Source organism: Carettochelys insculpta, chromosome 26 (assembly GCF_033958435.1).
Source record: "Carettochelys insculpta isolate YL-2023 chromosome 26, ASM3395843v1, whole genome shotgun sequence".
In the NCBI taxonomy this organism is placed as follows: domain Eukaryota; kingdom Metazoa; phylum Chordata; order Testudines; family Carettochelyidae; genus Carettochelys; species Carettochelys insculpta.
In genome coordinates this window covers 16,753,052-16,762,188 of record NC_134162.1, presented here as the reverse complement: position 1 = coordinate 16,762,188, position 9,137 = coordinate 16,753,052, and the positions used below count along the sequence as shown (strand labels likewise).

General features: G+C 45.5%; 1 protein-coding gene across 5 annotated transcripts in view; it reads left to right on the top strand.

The window, feature by feature from the left end:
• Positions 1–2,536: 2,536 nt before the first annotated feature.
• Positions 2,537–9,137, top strand: part of CSDE1 (cold shock domain containing E1) — a 51,524-nt gene continuing 44,923 nt past the window's right edge. For 3 of the 5 annotated variants that reach the window (XM_074977745.1, XM_074977744.1, XM_074977742.1), the window contains exons 1-2: positions 2,537–2,675; positions 7,614–8,007. The gene's annotated coding sequence lies outside the window, so the exon portion shown is untranslated. The remainder of the gene's footprint in view (positions 2,676–7,613; positions 8,008–9,137) is intronic. The other 2 variants (XM_074977746.1, XM_074977743.1) reach the window with 2 other exon arrangements.

Here is a 9,137-nt window from a genome sequence, read left to right as displayed (position 1 = left end):
TCCCTACATTGCACTAGGCAGCATAGAGGTAATACGAGCTCACAGGTGACACTTTTGTTTCCTGGGAGATGAGACAAAGAGGGTAGGAGGGGTTTGGCTGGTTTGAATTGGAAATGGAAGTATGAGGGCAGTTAGCCTGGGTTTGCGGGTGAGAGACACAGGGCAGGCAAAGAGGCAGGGCCCTGGTGTGGGGGGTTCAACTCAGAACTCCTGTCCCAGAAGTGGATTGGTTTGACTGTTTCTGGTAGCTGTACTGATACTGCTGTACCAAGCTGCGTTCCAGTCCCTTAATAAACCTTATGTTCTACCTGCTGAGCAAGAGTCAGTCCTGGCTGTGGACAGGGTGCAGAGCTTGGGTATCCCTGAATCCCATTATACCATGGAATTGTATTTTGTATGGGTGTGTATCTACAAACTCTTGTAATACCATGCAATGTACTTATTTTGACAAGTTATAAGACAAAACAAAAAGAATGACTACTGTGCACAGCCATCCAGTTTATGAAAGAAAAAGTCTGCCTCTAGAGAGGAAAGAGGGGGTTAGTTTGACTACTATGGCCTTTGTTTTTGTTTTTCTGCAACAGTGTCTCCTGAAGAATTCCAACTACCGCTTTTGACTGAGGCAAATGCTCTAAATGTATTTACATTACAAGCTCTTTGGGGTACTGTACCACATTCCTCTATGTCCACAACCTGTAGTTAAAAACTATCATGTGCTATCAGGGATGTGAATTGGTAAAATTACTTGTGTTTATGTATTGCGAGTCTACCTACTTCCTACTGTAGCTATGCTAGGAGTGGAGTGCTCTCACGTCCCTTGGGTGTGGAAAGTGAGTAACTGGAGGTCAACAGTCAAAAAATCCTGCCTTTTGACGCTGTCAACACAAGTTTAAACAGGGGAGATCCACGTGTGAAAGATCACTTTGTTCTTTCTGTTGCTTTCTATTTACACCTTGCATCTATGGAGGAAAAGGATCCATCCCTTCTCCCAAACTTTGAAATACCTCTTTAAACAAAGTAGTGCTTCATAGAAAATAATTGTGGAGAACAGTTATAAATCCTTAGTTCTAAGACTTTTTTTTTCTGGCTATGGGCTGAAGAAGAGGGTCTGTCCTACGAAAGCTCACCTAATAAACTATTTTGCTAGTCTTTAAAGTGCTACTTGCCTGCTTTTTTTTTTTTAGGTGTTTTTCCATTTTCAGGTCTGAAAATTTCTGCCTCTTAAAGTAATAGGACAAACATATAGTGTTGTATCTTTGGTTTTCTTCTGCTGCTTTATTTCTGGGTGTTCTTTTACGCTTTTCTGTGATAAGGGAATCTTGCATTTTACCTGTGCTGCGTGTTGTGGTCCTGTTAACAATTCAGAACTCTAGAATGGATGTCTGTGAATATATGTGGGGTAAGCTTTGTGCTTTAGTGTCTCCTATGAGTGTCACTGAAATATTACTTTAAAATAATACTTCTGTTTATAACTTACAAGTTATCACTTGTTCAGTTATGTACTATAGAGTGTTTGTCTGTTCCAGAACTCCACCTAAATGGTGAGAGCTGGGACAACCAAGTTCGGGGGGGGGGGGGCTGAAATCTGCCTCCCTGCCCACTGCACACCCTCATACAGGAATGTTGCTGGCTGTTCCTCGTGGTCAGGGAAGGAGCAGAAGAAAGTGCATGATGTATTATGTTTTTCCACTGTGACTAGGAGAAGCACAAACCTAGAGCTGCTGTGGTAGGGGACCATCTTTCCCTTCTGTTGGCTGTGCTCATTGGTAGTGCAGTGGCCATGGAGAAGTGCTTCTCTCCCCTACCCAGGCTGGCTAGTGAGATAGCCTAAGCCCTACCTCGGAACAGTGGTTTAAAAAATTGTTAGGGACGTAAACAAGACTTGCTAAATCTTCTAGTTTTAGTGTAGTGTTTAGAAATGTGCATCTGGGTCTCCATCTGTGAGCCTCCCCCAGGGCAGGAACTAGTGCCATCAGCTTCCTCTTATAACTTACCCAACGGAAAAGAGAGAGGTGGGGCGGCAGGGACAGTGAGCAATAGCGACATGAACGATCATAAGGGGCAACAAGCTGCTCACGCCACGCTGGGGCGCAGCTGGCAGAGAGAGAACCAGGGGATGGCACGCAGCTCAGTCCTAGGCGCAACAGGAATAGGCACCACGCCTTGCTCGAGCCGCGTCCGAGTCTCCCGCCCTGAGCCCTTCTTCCTCAGCTTCTGCCTTGACTTCCCTCGCGGCCAGCGCAGCCTGGCAAGGCCTGCCGAGGCTGCCCGTGCTGAGGCGCTCAGAGCGTTCGGCCGCGAGCGGAACCAGGCGGATGTTCGCTGGGCGCGTGTACGTACAAACCGGAAGCTTCGCGCCGTCAGCGGGAGCGGGGGCTGCCGCAGCGGTCTGGGCACGCGCACCCACCAGTCGCCTTCGCTTCTCGCCCAAGCACATTGGATCCCCGGCGGGGAGGGGGGAGTGCGCATGCGCACGCGCACGGTGCCAAACCAGGGATCCCGGTTCTGCACTTGAACGACTCTGGGGCTGCCTTTAGCGGGTTCTCTGTGCGCACGCGCGGTCTTTCCCCTCTGCCGGCCCCTCCCCGTGATCTCGCGAGAGGCCGGGATTTATTCCTACGTGCTGTGCCGTGCTGCTCATGGCGGCGCTGGAGCGGGGGCGCTGAGCTGTTGGGGTAAGTGCTGTCCTCCCCCGCTCCTCGTGAGCTCGGGCGCGTAGCAGGAGAATGTGGGGGTATCTCCATAATCCCCCCGCCCAACGGTCTCCAGCGGGCAAAATGCCTGCTCCGTTCTTCTGGGGGGTGGATTGGCTGGCGGGGCAGGCCGCGGGCGGGCTGGAGGGTGCTGGCGGCGGCGGCGGGCCGATGATGGGTCTCGAACAGTGAGAGTTCTCCGAGTCGCGGATGGCGGGGTTTGCTGGGGCGGCTACTTGGCGTTGTGGGGGTTGGGACGGGGTGGCCTCAGTACTACAGCTCCCGGCAGCCTTTGCGTTGGGCGGCCTGGCGGGCTGCTGGGGATGGGGTCTGGGCGGCGCTGGATCGGTGGGGGACGGGAGGTTCCGATGGGCTCCGGGCAAGAGCCCCGGAGGGGGGGGACTACAGCTCCCGGGATGCAGCGCGCAGCCGTCCTTGCTCGGGAGCGAGCGCAGCCTCCCTGCCTTTGTGTGGTGGGGGGGGTGAGCAGCCGCCATTTTACTTCCCCCCACCCCTTGTATGCGGCGAGGGGCGTAGGCCCGGCCCCCGCTGGCTGTGGGCATGTCCTGGCCGACGAGCTGGGAGCGGCTCAGTCCCGGGCTGATGCTTTGTCACTCCCTGGGTATCCATCGCCTCATTCGCTGAGCCCTGCCTGGCCGCATCTGTATCACTCTGCCGTTTCCCGGCGCGGCACGTCCGGGGCCCTGGCGGCTGTGGGGCTTTTCTCCTCCGTCTTCCACAGCAGCCACCATCTTGCTGCAAGGTCACGTGTTGGTAGCCTCTTTGGAGGCCGGCATGGGGGCTGCAGGCCTCCAGCCTAACGTGCGCTGAGGAGCACGCACCCCTGCTCCGGGCCGCTCGCTTTGCTGTCGGCCTCCAGCAGTTGCCCGGCTCTGTTAATGAGAGTGACCCCTCTGATCCTGTCCTTTTGTTTCTTCCCGGAGTGGTAACACCATGCAGTGAAATTGCATAGGCTAGCTTCAAACTCCTGCGGATGTAACAGGAGCTTCACCTTCTGTTATTTATCCTTGCTTCCGTTTGAGCGGGTAAACACACCTGTACGCTGGCCTGGGCTGCTGGCAGGGTTATCACTTAAACCTCGATCCTTCCCCCGCTTCTGTTCTCTTTCTCACGTGCTCTGAAACAATCGTGTTTACAGAGCACTGACATCTTAACACTTGATGACAGCCCCAGTTTTTTTGATGTCATGGAGTTTCTTGGAACTTTTACTTCTGTTACCTTTTTTGCTGTGGAAGTGACTGAACAAGGAACTACTTGAAGGGTCTCTAAAGAAAAACTTAATTAGTATTACATTTTCAGAGCTCTGGCTTGCTAGCAAAAATGTCACATCCAATTTCTGTTAAACATGGCAGCAGTGTTCTCAAAGTATATTATAAATAATAGAACACGCATATTTGAGTTAAATACAAGTGGTGTTTTAATCCCACATGTTACCATGTGTGAAACTACAGTAAAATGCATCCTAATGTTGGAAGACAGAGTAACAACGTGGTTGTGGCTGCTGTTCAGCAATTTATTGATTCTGATAAACTGAAAAGATGCACCTTTGGAGCACTTAATATCACCCTTAAATTATTTAAAAATTGAAAGACGTTTAAACTGCAAAACATGTATAGCTTTGTATCTTTGAGTTTGTCATCTCGGATGTAAATACAGAGCCAGTGCGACTTGAGGGCTGGCAGCTGCTCTGGGTGTTTATAATTGAGGAGTATTTATAGTAGCTGAGTTGAAAAGTAAACAATTTGAGTTAGACATATGTAGATTTACTCAAGTTCTTCTTTCCCAAACCTTTTTCAATACTGTAAAAACGGTAAATCCATCTTGTCAAACCCAAGTTATTAAATGGAAATGTTTTTAATTTTTTTTTTGTATCCAACTTAATTAGGATAAATATTTTGACTTTCTTCATGAAAGAGGTCAGTCATGTTCTTGTAGGGCTAAAAAGTGCTAAATGTAGCATTAAACTATCAGTACCAAAACCATGCTGGGTAATTTTGGATATTTTAATAAGGGGATTTTTACTCTTCATTGAGTTCCTTAAGTTGCAGTGTTTTTGTTTTTACCCTGTCAGGTCTTTCCATCTTTCACATACTTACACAGGTTTATTTATGTGAATGCAGTGAAGGGAGGAGGAGTGTTTTTTTTTTTTAAACTAATTAATTATTTTTGGAAATATATTTGTTCTCTATTTTTTTTTATGATAAGATGGGTGAAATGCGGACCTGAGAGAGACACCCTTCCCCCCCCATGGTTACTAAAATGTTAAGTCAACTTCCTTTTACCTTTTTGGAGCATTAATGGTTGTGGATATTACCTTGAACTTTGACAAAACATGGGAGATCAAGGGCCTTCTTCCAGGAGGGACCCCACAGAGACATGTGAGCTGGTACTGCAGCTCTGTTCTTACGGTGGAAAATTACTGGGCTAAACTAAGACGGGGTAGGGGGAATCTTCAGTTTGAGTGCTAAGCAGTGTGCAGTTCCCTAACACCTTGAGTGAGGGGCTCCAGCCACAGAACAGTGAGTCAGAACCATGGAGCATTTTTTTTGTAATCCAAAGGGTAGTTCCTAAGAAGTCAGTAGAAGGGACTGAGCTCTGCAGATGGTGCATAAATGATTGAAGGATATTGTTCACCCTGCCCAAAGAGGGGTTTTTCTCACTACTGGATCAGACAAGCAACCCTCCACCTGCTGTGGTTTTTGCCACTATGTCTTGAGCGTATGTATGACAGGCAAAGACTTTTTTAAGGACCAAGTAGGAAAAATCTCTCCTGATAACTTATGGAAGTATTAACTCATGTAATACCAATGTACTTCTGCAGCAGTTCAGCAGGGCTCGAAGATCTTAACACTCTTACCAATAGAACTGGCTGGCTACTGTTTTAAAATTTTCACAATGAGCAGTATTTATTCCAGTTTGGATTTTATTTGAAATCTCAACTTTTGTTGTTCAGATGCTTCCTATTTAGAGGACTAATCATAGATTGCATCTGGGCCTTGCAGCATAGTAGGAAGGTGGGTTTTGAAATCTCTCATTGTGGATCTGTGTCCTTGGCGCGCGCGCCCGCATGTGCACGCGCACACACCATGAATCAGAGGTGTTTGCATAGAGGACTCATGCTTCTGCAGTACCTCATAACCCACTTGTACCTCTGTAGCATAGCTGTGTTAGTGTGTCTTACAAGTTCCTGTTAGTTCAAAATTTTATTCTTTGTATGCTATCATCAGGCTGAGGGTGAATCTTAGATCAAAGTGGCCTTAGTCAGTATTCTGGCTCAGGGTGGCTGATGGGTTTCTCAAGTCCTGCTGGGAGGAGGAGGGGAAAAGATGCTGGTGGGGAAAAAAGACACTCCTTAGGCTCATCGTTGCCCTCAGCCTCTTGATAATGTGGGGGAATATCGTTGAAATACCATTCTGAAAGGGATCTTGGAGTTACCAAGTATAACCCCCTGCACTGAGGCATGACCAAGTAAACCTAGACCTTCCATTATAGGTGTTAAGCGGTTTTTAAGAATAGGTTGGACAAGGATGAGGATTCCGGAGCTTCCTAATATGAAACTAGATATTCCTTGCTGCAGAATAAGCCTGTTGTTTCTATCCTGCCTTCACTGGGCATGGCAGTTGATGACAGCCATTAACAATCTGCAGATATTTGAATCAAGTACCTTTCAGTTGTGTTTTTGTCTCAAATCCATTTTTTTACCTTTTTTTCATAGGGCAGATTTTCTAAACTTTTTATAGGTGGTTGCTTTTCTCTGGGCTCTATTTCACCACATCTTTCCTAAAACACAACACCCAGAACTGAATGTGGTCCACCACCCAAGGTCTTACCAGCAGCGTTCCCTTAAGCCTAAGCTGACTATGTAAGTAATTGCTTGGGCAAGATTCAGATACCGCCCAGCTGATTAGCAGAGCACCCACAGCTAGCAATGCGTTTCTAATTGTGTGATCATCTGAATGCCCTTTGCACATAACAAAATTCATTTTGTACATGGGTGGAAAATACTACAGGGAATGGAGCAGAATGGGGTAATTTTTTTCATGTTGTACTTTGACAACTCTTGTGTTAATGCACCACAAAATATTTGTCTTTCTGTGTCAAATGTTGACATAACTTTAACCCAGTGCCTTCCAGCAGTATTACCACTGAGCCAGTTATCATTTTCTTGTGCATTTGGCTTTTGCTTCCAAAATGAAGATGTCTTATTGGGGTTTTTTGTTGTATTACATCTTGAATTCACTCCTGTTCTCCAATATGTCACAGTTCTTTTGAATTCTCATCTTCTCTTCCATGGTTAATGCAACTCCTCACAGCTTGCTGTCATCCAAAACCTGTATATTTTCCACTCCTTTATCCCAATTGTGAATGAAAATATTAAATAATACTTGATTCAGGACTGACTCCTGTGGGATGTCAGTGGATAGGTCCTCTCAGACTGTCTATGGAGTGAGATTGATCCCTCGGTGGTCGGGTTAGTGGGTCTAGATAAGACTGCTTGCTATTGGCTCCCACTCCGCTTCAGAAGAGATCCTGCAGTAAGTCCACCTAAAGTGTGTTGACTCAGCTGTGTTATTAATGTAGCTGGAAAGGTTACTGTTTCAGTGTTGGCTCCCAATTTTATTGTGTATTTCTTGAAAAGCTTTATGGGATCTGCAGAGGGCCATCATGAATCGCTAACATTTTCTGTTTTGTCCCTGGTTGAAGGTGGATCTCTTGGGAATCGCAGATCAGAATGGGGAAAACTAGTCTGTCTGTAAAAACAGATAATCTTGTCAGACATAGGACAAACCTGCACCATTTAGGTAGTGCTTGGTGGCAGGAATTGACGGGGGAAATATCTAATAGGTGTAGTCCCAGTTATTCTTTAAGTGTGTGCCTGTCTTGTTTTTCTTTCCCCAGTATGAAGTGTAACAGAACAGAATTTACCACCTGAAACTGCTGCTTCAAGTTCAGATCAGGAAAGGAAAACGCCACATTGTAACAACAAAACAAGACCAAAGAAGAGTAAACCTACCCTGAAGTGAAGACACAACACTTGATCTGAAACAAGAAGTTTGTGCCTACTCAACAGCTTCAAAAGAGCACGTCCCAACGCTGCTAGTAGTCTTTGTTTTCTCCAGTGCGGCTCTGAAACTCCCCAGTGCAGCAGCAGTTAAATTCTTTATTAGCTTGATAGATCATTTTCCTCTTGCTGTCTTTTTACTAATAGCAATCTTCATACCTTGAAACGTGTGCTGAAACAGAAGAATCAGCAAATACTACTGAAAGTGCAATATTTGAATATCACTGCGAGGTTGGTGCATGTACTATCTCTATGAAACAGTCAATGGTTCTGAGCTACATTGTTCACTTATTTGACATATAACAACTTTTATGTAAACAAACTTTCACTGTTGCGAAGACTAGCCTTCGCTGGTTTTAAATGTGGGCAAGTAGGATTAATAACACCTCATTGCCTTTCTATTTAAAACTGTTTCTGAATCCCTTAAGAATTGTCAGTTGTAGTTTCTAGACACCTGGGTAATAATGGAAAGCAATCTTTTAAATGATTCCCCAATCCTCACTTCCTCAAGCTGCTGCAATTTACTCCAGGTTTCTCTTGAAATATCAGTTTGTTTTAATGTTTTAATTCTAGAATTTTATTAAAAAATTCATTTTTTTTTTTCCCTCAGTACAGCAATTCCTACTTGTTTTGAATCTGGCCTCTTGTTTGGAAGCTGCCACAAGAGGACCTTTAGTGGTGAAATTCTGGATAAATGACACCAAATTGACACGGCTGTCTTGTTCGACATCTATTTGAACTTAATGTAATAAACATCTGGAAAGACCTTATTGAATTTTCCAAGCTGTTTTGTTGTTTTACTGCATAAAGGAAGGAACATGCCATATTATAACAATCTTTTTTTTTTTTCAGTGACAGCCTGGGCAAGACACATCCATTCAGACCGAATTTCTTATCTTATGGCCACTTGGAATGTTTTGTTTGCCACTGTAGAAATACAGCAAGGTTGTAACATGGGCAAATTAAACATTTGTGAATTGAGTTATGAGCGAGTGGCTTGTCGTCCCCTGCACTATTGCCACAAAACCACATGGAGCACCATAGCCACCCATGTGGTTTGTCTGGAGCTGCCGCAAGGTGCCCTAGCCACCCGTGCGATGCTTCCAGATATTCGTGAAGTTCAACATCCATGATGGTTCTCAACACCGAACCCTCACAAATGTTGTGACCCTACTGTAGTCTTAAAATTCAACCCAAGTTAGTTTAAATGGTGTTATGCAAAAACTTCTGTGGGCCAGAGAAATGACAACCATCTGTTTAACATGTTGAGATTTTTGACGTAACTTCATACTGAGAAGCATGAAGAGGCCCTTTTTTCAAATGGAGTTAATAAAGCTTGGTCTTTTGAATCTCATATTAAT